Consider the following 12562-nt stretch of genomic DNA (forward strand, 5'->3'; position numbering starts at 1 on the left):
ATTTTTTTTTCATTTTATGTCAGTGTCAAATATTGTAATAAACACTTTATTAATACTTTAAACATTTCTTCTAACTTTCATATGCAGTGAGACAACTATTGAACATTGGCAGCATCTTTTGATTAGACAGCAGACGATAACTTACCACGTGACCCTAGATGACGTCATACTTTTCAATCTTGTCAGGTACAAGTGTTTCTATTATGTTATGGCGTCTGTCGTTGGGTGCATTCAGCGAGTTTCTTCAGCAGCTATGCTATTTTTCTTTATGTATTTTGCTGTGAATCACTCAAAAACCTTTAACAAGACTCTTACATTTATCAACTGGACCCCTATTAAGCATTTAGAAGCGTTTGAAATTTTAGCTTTCTTTTCCTTTGGATAATGGATCCTTCAATGAGTAACGTTTACCCTTTATTCCTGATGTGTCTTTCGTCTGGTCATTAACTGGTAATCAAATCTGCAGAGGCACGTAATTTCTCCTCCAGACATTGACCAATCTCATCCAATTGTTATTTCGCCCGGAAAAGGGTTGTCCAAAATTTAATTTGTCGTTCCTGCATCGTTTCTCATTATTTCTTGTTCTCTTATCGGCTTATACTCGAAATGTCTAACAAAAATCGGTAAAACTTCAAAAAGATAGTATGCTTTTCAAACTGATCTGGTGTTTGCATATGTTTAGCGAATTATTAGGAACAGTGGATAATATGTTTCCGTTATAGATGAATCTTAGTTGCAAACAGTTTGAAGGAAGTTTCAAAATACTTATGATGTCAAAAACTATACATAAGTTGTAAGTAAAATTAACAATATAGGGACAAACATAACAGGTCACATGCGCCTCTTTTCAATCTAAACATCTTTTTGGACAAAATAAGCCAGTCATTTTGCTATCATGTTTACAGTGAAAGCTGTCCATAAAGGTGTAATGGACAGTTAGAGGTCAAGATACTTGTAAGATACTTGTAAATGTATGGCCATGTGTCCAGTCTCTGTAAGGATTATCAAAGACTACTATCTGCATACTTATAAACATGAAGAGTTCACTTCCCAAAACCATAGGATTCTGAAATGGAAATGTAGTATATATTACAAAAGCAAGCTGTGCATCAAGTTAATTTTCAGAATATGTTTAAAGCCAAGGTTGACATGAATGAGCTATCATAATAAGGTAAAAAAAAAATGTTCAGTACTGCTCAGTGTCACTGAGTATTCGGAACGCATGTAAGGGTCAGCTGTCTACGGTAGACAGGAACCAACAATCACATCAGACATTTGTTGTCAAGAATTCCCAATAATGTCCATCACCGAAATGTGTCCTTATATCCTATGGGTGTTTTTAAAACCACACGTATGCATTAATTTAGCTGTTTCCATGCACCGCTTATAATGTGGAAAAAAGATACCTCGCGTTACCGTTGTCTCCACGTCACATCTTTGGAAAGCTTTACTGCTAAATAATTGTATCATGCTGTGCGACTACTCATATATATATATGTGTGTGTGTGTGTGTGTGTGTGTGTGTGTGTGTGTGTGTGTGTGATTGGATATGAACGGTCACATAATACTGTCTTTAATTTTGTACACATTATTAAGTTCAGGGGACTACATTTGGTTACCAATCAGTTTTCAGTGCACTTTAGGCCAAATTTTGTTAATACCAAACTCCTTACAACACAAAAATACCCTCCTCCCTTTTTTTTCTTCGTCTTCAAGAACCTCGTTTTTGTCGATTGGAACAGTTCACCTGATATTCAGATCCAACCTGAAAGTCTCGTGCTCGATGAAAAGAAGACAAAGGCAGATGTTTAATGTGTCCGCTAATCAGCCTGGTATCCAAACTTCTCTCGTGATTTCAGATTAAAATTTGGAAACACGGCTATAATACCCGATTAGAAAATAACTTCTCTCGTGATTTCAGATTAAAATTTGGAAACACGGCTATACTACCCGATTAGAAATTTAAGCAATCTAATCGCACAATCCTTCTTATACTCCAAACCTCACCTATGTAGCCAAACAAATCATCTGGCAGGCTTTACGAGTCACTATATTGTCCTAAATTATTGCATTTTTGCTTCAACGATATTTTATCATCTGTTATTATTGAATGTCATGGTCATAAGAGATCTCGCTAAGAATGGACACACTTTTTGTTTCGAAATTTCGAAATGTGTAGAAACCCCAAACAACTAACGCTAACACAGCAGATACCGGACTCAAGATTAATACTGAAAAAATGCAATAGCACAGTAAGAAAAGAAAACAAAATTCATATATGGTGACAAAATGTCGTCCGAGCACTGATCAGACACTCGACCCTATCTATAATACTTGACTAGTGACAATGGAGTTAAGGTTTCTTTCGTGTGAAGAAAATAAATTATAAATAAAAGGATTAAATGATCACGGTTGGATATTTAAAGAAGAGGACTTTATTTACTTTTCGAGTGATCAGATAAAATGTACACTTCCATAAATAAACAACAATGATCATTTGATACATCTTTGTACAGCGAATATGTACGAGTCATTATCTTAGCAGAATTGTAAATTCTTTTGGAAATACTGAATGGAACGATGAAAAGGGCGTAAAACAAAACTAAAACACTTATACATTTTATTTTGCATATATACTGCTGCCAGCAGCTTAATCGATCTGGGTTCATGTATTTGACTTACCATTGGGCGACGTAGCCTGATGGTTAATTTGTATGTGCCGCCCAAACGTGTTCTTTTATCTATATGTCGTTCAAACGTAATAAATATGTATCACCAAGAGGTAACATATATAGTGAATATTCGCTATTACGATCATTACCGGTACTAAAAGAAAATACCTGCGTCAGGCGGGTGGTCTAAATATCGGGATTCTAGGTGCGGAATCAGTCAGTGGTTATGCATGCATGTGTACATCTATAGATATATTAATAAATAATTACATCGGATACAAAGATGTACACATAGTTGTAATGATATATCGTTGTTGTTGTGAGTTTAATGACATTTTTCAGCATATGATAAACTAGCATGGCGACCAGTATAACTGGTAGAGCAGGAACCCGGGAAAACCACAGGAAGAACCATTAACCCACAGGCAAGCTACTGGCAAACTTTCTCACATACCTAATTTTGACAACGCCAGATACTCGAACTCATGCGGACAGGGGTGAGATGGCAGTGATCGGTAAAGGCGAGCCCTTTAGACCAGTCGGTCACCCAGGGCCCCCAATATTTAACATTTTGTTGCTCAAGGATAGCAAATAATTACCTAGATTCGTTTCGTAATTTAAGATTTAATTAACTTGCTTTTCAGCATGGGGCCTGCATATACTGAGAGGCGTTAATCATCGCTTTCAAAGGATCACTTTAGATAGTGGCATGGTTGCAAAGCGGGGCCAAATATCAGTGGGATATACAAAAGCGGGAATGCAAAAGAATCATTCATATGAATCAGAGTGGGATAGAGCAATTCCACCTTTATGTCAGAATATTGCACCAGGCACGAGGCTTTGCCAAGTATCTGACCCAAATTCGTAATGCTGATGGAGGACATTCCTTGTCTAACACCAGTACATAATGAATTATTTTTCTGACAGTTCTGAGTGAAATATGATAGTCGAAGTCATAGTGTCATATAAGTAATACTGATGAAACTTTGAAATAGCAATACACCAATCGGTGTAAATAAGTTTGGATTACAATGAATTAAAATGTTGTTTGAACACATTTTGGTGTTCAAGAAACAGTGGTAGAGGTGGCAAAGGTAGCGGCACAACATCTAAATTGCATAATGCATATCTCTTGGGCATTTAAACAAATGTAAACAACTCGAAAAGATAAATCAACTCTTATCCACAAAATTATTTGAGACAGGCAAAAAGTAATGATATAGTTTTAGATTCAACATTGGTCAAGAATTGATTTAACATTCATAAATAATAATGGGGAATATAAATTTGAAATAAATAACAATTACCCAACGATCTTTTCTTCTTGAAATCATACTACAGAAACAGTTCATGAAACGTCTTGTTTACGACACTTAAGCTGAGCACATCCCCGTTGTTGTGTATCAGTGTTTTGCAATTCTTCTTGATTATTGTGAAAGGATGCTCAAATGTGATGTAAATCAGGATTTTTTTACTTCGTGTGCACTAATCTCCCAGTAGAAGTGCAATATATCCCTTTAAGAATGATAAAGCTCACGTGTGGTGTAAGATTAACAGAATCAATCCTTCTTATGCATCGGTGTACGATAGGAAAATTCACCCTAGAGTCAGAATTTTGCACGCGAATTCTGAGCCTACGGATGGAATTTTCCTATCATACAATGAAACATAATGAATCTTTATCTCGTATTCCTAACTAAAAATTGAGAGAAGAAAGTCAAAATGGCGTATTGAGAATACTGATGTATCGCTCAAACTAACAGAACCAATTTCCTAAACTTAAGACAGAGCGTAAAATGTAGGTTTAAACGAAAATATTTCGTGTAAACTTTAAAACATTGGTTGAGATGGCTCTGGTAATAGTAACGCACAGTATCTGGACTGTTTACTGAATATAGCTTACACAATATTAAATCAGCTCCATTTGGAACTAAGAGGCCGTACATGGGGAAAGGTCGATTAGTTGTTGTTACTGTAGGGTTTAACGCCATTTTCAGCTAATGGTGGAGGAAGAACCCGTGAAAAACCAAAGAAGAAACACCGACCCAGGAGAAGCTACTGGCAAGATTTCTCACGTACCCACACTGGCTGAATCCGAAACTCGAACCCAAGCAGACAGAGGTGAGATGGCAGTGATCAGTAACGGAGAGAGCATTAGACCACTCGGCCACTCGGGGTTGATTAGTGCGAAACGGTCTGCTCGTGGGATACTTAACTTCAATTACTGCTCCCTTTAGAACGTGTATTGCAAATAATGTTTTTGTTGATTACGTTCAAGTGAAGATGGAACTTGTTGGAAGTGGGGTTGGGTGGGTGAGTGCAGTTCCGGAGTGGTCGTGATGAGAGGTTTTACTATATATAGTATTGAATACAGATGTATTTTCGCCGTTTCTACATTTATTTTACGATTAGACCTTTATTATTATTATTATTATTATTATTATTATTATTATCATATGATAGATACTGAGAAAACACTTGATTAATTCCAAAGTTATGGGGCAAGGGAGCGACTCAAGAAAAGTATATTATCAATAAAATAATTAGTGGTGAATAACTGTTTTGAAATTTTAGGAAAATTTTATATTTGTCTGTGCTTCTAAACTTTCACATATAACCACCACCCTTAGAATTCAAAAAGAGTTTTGCTGACTGTTATAAAATTGCAACGCGATGGAAACTCTAACTTATATAGTTTCGTGTTGTTCAGTACATTCATATCCTTTACTGATCGCATTCAGAAATCCTGCTCACAAAATCTTACAACAATATAAAAACTGTTTGGAAATACTAGACAAATGAAACATTCGAAAGTTGATCATTTAATTGAAGTGACTGCATGTATACCATAAAGTTATCGACCAGTCCGGAATAGTTGTTTAATATAGCTACGTGTTTTAACACTCACAGTTTATGATACGAACGTTAGTACATATAAGTTGACCGCAATGAAGAGAGTTATTTCAATCTATTGAAAACCACTCTGGTTGAAAATCACTCTGGACACTTTTTCATCTGAAAAACAATACTTCGATGAGACCTACGCTCTAATGGTCCTGAAGAATTTTCAGGTATACATGAAAAATTCATTTCTTCGTTAATTTTTTTTGTTACGTAAATGATGAGCTTGAAAGCACCTCCGTTTTCCTGACAAAACAGGAAATGGTAATGAAGCACTCCACAGGCTATTTTTTTTTTTTTTCATTATTTAGTAGAAGGGTCGCAGTCTACAAGGATAGGGTTCTGATATTTCTCTAAAACTTGATAATCAAGGGCTGTGTAACATTTTTCCAAGTCACCTTTCAAGCACAAGTGACTTTGAGAAAATGATTTGCCCATACCAATACTCTGTAGAGGTGGTTTTGCTTGCTAAATATGATCATCGCATACCATTGTATTCATATCGAACCGTATGACACAATACATCAGGGATTTTAAGTCATTTTATATGATCAAATACTCAGTTTGAGAGTCTTTCTTTTCTTCACAAGAGAAAATATGTGAAACGATGGTCTTTGATCCATCTTAAAGGGGAGCTTATTTATAAAGCCTAAATAGTATGAAACATAAACAAATATACATGTATTAGAAGAATGTCATAGCTTTTAAGAAAAGACGTGAATTAAATCGATTCGAGTATTTTCCGAGGATAAGGGCAGATGTTGCCGTATAATAAGCATTAGTTCGATACATTAACACCCCAAATACGTGTTGATACTGATGGACGATATGTGTGTCTGATGGCACCTGCTTATTTCAATGTGCAATTTTAATGCATGCACATCTTACCGGAATACACATGCATACAGTTTAGACACTTACCCTTATTTGGTAATAGCCATATATAATGCGAAATTCAAACTGCTCACATGACAAATGGTTGTGCTATTCCACTTAGATTTACAAGTCGCCAAACATAGGATTTGTTCCGGAAATATTATGTACCGTCGCCAAAAGAACCCTCAGCTGACGCTAGCTCAAAGGCTTCAAGAACTACCGGTAAATGTACAAAATGTACACCGATGTGTGCAGACAAGACTGTCTGCAGAAATTTGCAGGTTTTAATTAAAAAGGCAAAATCAGCCCCTTAAATGCCAGTCTACATCATTACAGGTGTGGGTCTTAATTTATCGGCCTAAATAAGCATTATTTCTACACACTGTATTATGAAATTTTTGAACATGCATTTTCCTTTCCAACAAAATAACTCTATTTGACACGGGGAGAGTCACGATCGGCAGAACATAGAAAATGGGGTGATTGGTATTTACTCCCACCCACGTCTCATGTAATTCTTTTCGGCTTCCCTGTTTAATCTCATGTACGGATAAGATTTTATTTCTGTCGCGAAATGAAGGAAGTATACTACTCTTCTTTTTCAACATATATAAGGTGAAACAGCACATGATATTGCAGCCTGCAGTCTGCATTATAAACAGATCTGCATCTCATGTGGCATGACTTTGTTATAAAACTTGCTCTCCAGTTTCTGACTCAATATACTTCTGAAAGTTTGTTTGTTGTCATTGTTGGCTAAAAGTGTTCTTTTATTTTACTTGAAGGTCGTATCTTCAATGAACATCACGTTTGGGCCTAGTGCGCTGTAGTCGGGCCGTGTCTTTTGTAATTGAACCCGACAAATATACTTTGAACCCAACAATTATACATCAAATACTATGTCTACATGGGAATACGTTCTTATGATATAGTCAAAATAGATTTGAAAAATAGTAGAGCAAAAGTAAACTTCATTAATGAACGCGTCGCACGGATCACGTGGTTGCTCCAGCATACCATGCTCCCCAAGTCACTATATAACATCAGGAAAGTTGGACCTTTGCGCCTCTCAGATGGCAAAAAGAGAGGATACAACAACAAATGCAACACAATTCAACCGAGACTACTTCTGACAGATCATCAAATAATCTTTTCTCTGCGGCGACCTGAAAAAGTATCAGACGAAAAATGTTGAATCGCTTCTTTGTCTACACTTACCATAGCCTTTGTACTAAGGGTCACTGCCTTCTGATATCTTTCGACTGAATAGCTCATAACTTTCTGACATGTCATAAACACTCGAAATTTCATTCCAACTTCTTTGGCTCCATCAATGTTTACAGTGGCATCTGTTGTCGATGAAGCTGATTTATCCAACTCTAGCATTATTTGAGGGCAAATGTTGTCTGATTTAGCTTACAAGATCTGTCTTGCAGCAGTGAAGTCAGGTACCGTTTCTTCTATGGACTGCAGACAAGATGCCGGCTGTCGTTCGCTTTGCTTTGAAGAAGCTACGGAGTATATAAATCATTCCCATCTACTGCGTCCAAAATGATGCCGTACAAAGTCAAAGATGTGCGATGTAGTGCTTCTATGCTTCGAGTTTGCTCTGTATATTAAGGAAGACCCAACATGTACAGACAGGCTCTGGTGACATTTTACCATGCATGAATTGATCATAAATCTCAGTTGCCATTGCTACGTTTTCTTCAGAAGTGCTTTGGTTATTCGCAGTTCTGGAAGATTGTCCAACTTTCACATTGTCGGCCATTTATTTTACGTATTACGAATGTTGACTGGTATAGAAGGGAGCTCCTTCTAATGGAATATCAGTGTCAATGTTGAAGGCATACTCAGAGCGAGTTTCATCTGATGGATAAGAAGTTTCTCTGCTTGATATGTCGTCTGCTATAAGCAGACTCTGACTGGACATATTCAACTGACTAACATTTTTAGCATTGCCGACCAGAAAATTACCTCTAATCGATCCTGCATCTGCTTTTCAGCTCATCATGTTGTCAACGTCGTATGAGGCATAAACAGCCGAGATGAGTTCCGGACGACCTGTACCGCCAAGAAGACATCAAAACCATCCATGAAAACCGATTCTGAAGTTGAATCCTCCCAATCTGAGTACAACCGAGCTAGTCCCTGCTGAGTGGTTCGTTTTTCGCGATCCATGGGCTTTCGAGTAACGAATCTGATCGAAAGTAAGAACCGACTTTGCCCCTTGACGTCAATCTTCTGCACACTCAAATCTCATTGTTGAGAATTCACATTATAGGTATCTGACCCTTATTTATTTTGCAGTCAGAGAACCGGTCTAATGGTAGGGAATACACAATAGAGTATAACATATTTTGAGATGCATCCACTGGCTAGTAAATGATTTTAATTTTCTTCCATTATACGTTTCATAAACTTTAGTCGATGAACTATCGCTGATAAGAAAACATGTTTTATTTTGATATACTGTAATTAATTCCTACTAGCATAATGTAGGTAGCCCCACCCCCCTCCAGTTCAACAGCACGAGGGTAACGGCAGTGCTGCGAAAGACCTGTTTTTCAAGGGTGCAAAACATTATCTAAATCTGATATATAGAATAATGTGTGTCCCAACTTAACGAATACATCCAGGCCAGGCCCTAGGAAGAACGGGGCCCAATGCAGCAAGCGATGAGCGGGGCCCCAAGCAAAAAAATTGCATTGCGAAGTTGATTTCCTGAAAGCGCGGGTTGCCTCTTTCCCCTTGTCCTATATGGGTGTGGGTTGTGTGTGGATCCATGACCACTATGTGCGAACTGCATTCGTTTCAGAACCATTAGTTGATTTAAAACAAATAACAATACAATCAATACAATGAATCATTTGTGGAGAAATTTAGAGCGTACACAAGTAAAAGTCAAAATAATTATAGAGAATAAGCCGCACGAAACTTTACTGCTGCCCAGTAAATATTACTATCTGGAAGAAAAAAAAAATGTTACAGTTGTACATACTTGTGAGATTCAAGTTAAAGTTTAAAAGATTCTCTGCTGACCATGATTTTTCATCACCAATGTCCTTTTTATCAGTTATATCTTTGCACAGCATGCACAGTAACAACTTTCTGATATGTATGAAATTGACAAAAGGGCAGAGTTTGGTTTTCGTCACCATAGTAATCGCCTTGCTATTTTTAGTTATATTTTCTATCTGAATGTAGCATCACTGAGTTGCAGGGTGGAATGATATTTTCCTAATTTTTTTTTTAAAAATTATATTATCTATAAAATTTATCATATGTTATATTGAAATTTGCCTTTTAAATGTCTTTATTTCAGTATTTAGCGTGTTGGGCTCACAACCGAAACGGTGCAGGTTTGAATCCTAACCACAGGAACAGCCTGGATCAGCTCCGTGGTGTGTCCATGGGCACATCACTTTACTCCAATTACCTTTACACTAAATAATACGGATCACTGCCATCTCACCTCTGTTTGCGTGGGTTCGAGTCTCGGATTCGGCCAATGTGGGTATGTGAAAAAGCTTGCCAGTAGCTTCTCGTGGGTCGGTGGTTCTTCCCGGTGTTTTCCGGGGTTCTTTCTCATTAATTCTGGTCGCCATGTATCGTGTGCTGAAAAATGGCGTTAAACCTTACAACAACACTAAATAATCTACTTGTATTGATGTGCCGTAAAGCACCAAACGAAATCTATCCAATATACAACTCTGTACCAAGGTATTGTTGGAGTGGATAGGTTACCTCCCCTAGACCATGACAGAAATTTGAACACTACACTTAGATGTATTATGTTGTTTTAAAATTACATTTAGGAACTGTAAGATATGTCCTTTCTCTCATAATAAGTGATATTTTGTGCAATCGCTTGTCAGCTGTATTACGGAAGATATCTTTAGTATTATCTGACACTATTTTGTTTCGTGAATCATTGCATGCAAAAGTAATGATCACAATGATTGCTACGCTTGAAGAGGGATGAATTTATATTTGCCTCCGTCGTTTAGGGCTCGACATGAAGATCAATCCAGAAATCTTTGGTGTTGGTCAGCCTTAGGAACTTGTATTATGTTTCTCAGCACCAGTATCTGAACCTTTTATTCAGTTTGCAACAAGATTGTATCTTCCCTCAATATGTTTTATATTGTGCTTTTGTGATATAAATTTCCACATTTTTTCTGACTTGGTACACCCTTGTTTCGAGAAATAATTCCTGGTTTGATATAAAAGTGTCTCCAATTAAAATAATATTTGATTCTCCTCTTTACTTTTGCCTTTTTTTGACACTGTAATATAACTGTAATTTATGATTTGAGTTTCAAAGTGTGACCGGAGTATCTGTTGTGTGCTGATAGAATTATAGTCTGCAGTTTTATGTTATTTCTCTGAATCAAGGTGAGTTAGTATCACCTAACAGTCTGGCTAGAGGTTCGCTTGGTCTTTGACTGCAGACCCCTATACTTACAAACAATTCACGTGACAAGCGATGCAAAGCAAACTGAATCTGGTAGCTATCATAACACTTAATATAAGATTCAAGACAACAAAAGCTCTAATTAATAACATTTTAATATGCATTTAAAATATCATGTTTGCAAAAGAAACTGATGCAAAAGAGAGTGATGTGGTGGTAGTTTGACATGCTTTATTACATAACGCACATTAGTACTTATTTGACACATGCTCAAGAGTATTGCACACACAGGAAATTAAGAAAAACATGAAACTAACTATTAAAATCAATGGATTTATTCACTAGTCTATATATTTAATGTTTGAATATGGTAAACATTTCTTGCAATGCAGCACTCGTTCTGATCTGTTGGCATTACATTAGTAACGCTCATTATCCTTGTATGTGGTTTGAATACCGACCAAATCAGTATAGTGCAGGCATGTACAATATCTTACAGGACGCGGGACAGACAAGCTTTTTTTATAGCTACACACTCTGATGTAAATAAGTGGTTGATACCTGGTCGCGGGCCATATGTTGCACATGCCTGGAGTAGTGCACACTTAGCGTCGAAGGTTGTCAATATGAAAATATATACAAAACTGATGTTTGGTATCGGTATCGGAACAGTAATTGTTTTACAGCCCCAGATTCAGTCTAATGGTGGAGGATTGCATAACTGAGTACTCAATATTTTGATATGCACCCCCTGGCTAGTAAACGGAATTTATTTTCTTCCATTATACATTCTATAACTTAAGTTGATATATTATAGTTGACAGCAGAGTATGTAGGTTCAATTTGATATCCTGCATTTAATTCCGAGAGATAAAATAGCGTATGGACTATTGGTGCGAGTTTATGTTATCAGGTGCATACAAGGAAGTCCCTCTGTTTAACAGCGCGAGATTGAGAAACTTGCTGCGAAAGACTTATTTTCCAGGCTGTATAAAATTTATCCAATTCTAATGAACCGAAGCTTGTGTGATTTGTATTCCGATTAAATATAAAGAATTTGTGTCAATAATTTAATATTGTTATGTATATTTAATTTATATTGTGAGCTTGACGTTTGTCCGTGATTGGGGAGTGTGGATGGAAGTTTTGCATACCTGACTTCTTTTGTCTATAATTGTAAACTGTAAACATAATGTTTACAAGAATTTTAGTTCAAGGCTTAACCTTGCTTATGTGTTATAGTAATATTCCATTGGAATAATTACTTTTCTAGAACATTCTATTGCGTCGTAGCTCAAGTGGGAATGTATATAAGTAGGACGTTCATAAAGAAAGCATTAATTCCTCTTTTAAGATCAGTCCGTGGAATCAATCTCTTATCAGATTTCACAGTTTTCAAATATAATTCGAGATGCATTATTTATTTAAATTACTCATTGGAAATACTAAGTGCTCATTGACTTTCGATTAACACGTTATTATGGAATTATTGATAACTCATTCAAGTCATTCTGTATTGCATCATTCATTTGGAATATTCTATGCGTTTGGAATTTTTAGGATATTTAGGATTATTGGGGATTTGATTTACAATACTGTAAGCGTCTCTTATATTTTCACTTTGTAACTTAGAGAAATAAATTATTTTTTAATTTAGTAAGCCGGATGGTTTCTTATCTTTTTATTACATAGTTTA

Source organism: Sinohyriopsis cumingii, chromosome 14 (genome assembly GCF_028554795.1).
Source record: "Sinohyriopsis cumingii isolate HCF-2022 chromosome 14, ASM2855479v2, whole genome shotgun sequence".
Lineage (NCBI taxonomy): Eukaryota > Metazoa > Mollusca > Bivalvia > Unionida > Unionidae > Sinohyriopsis > Sinohyriopsis cumingii.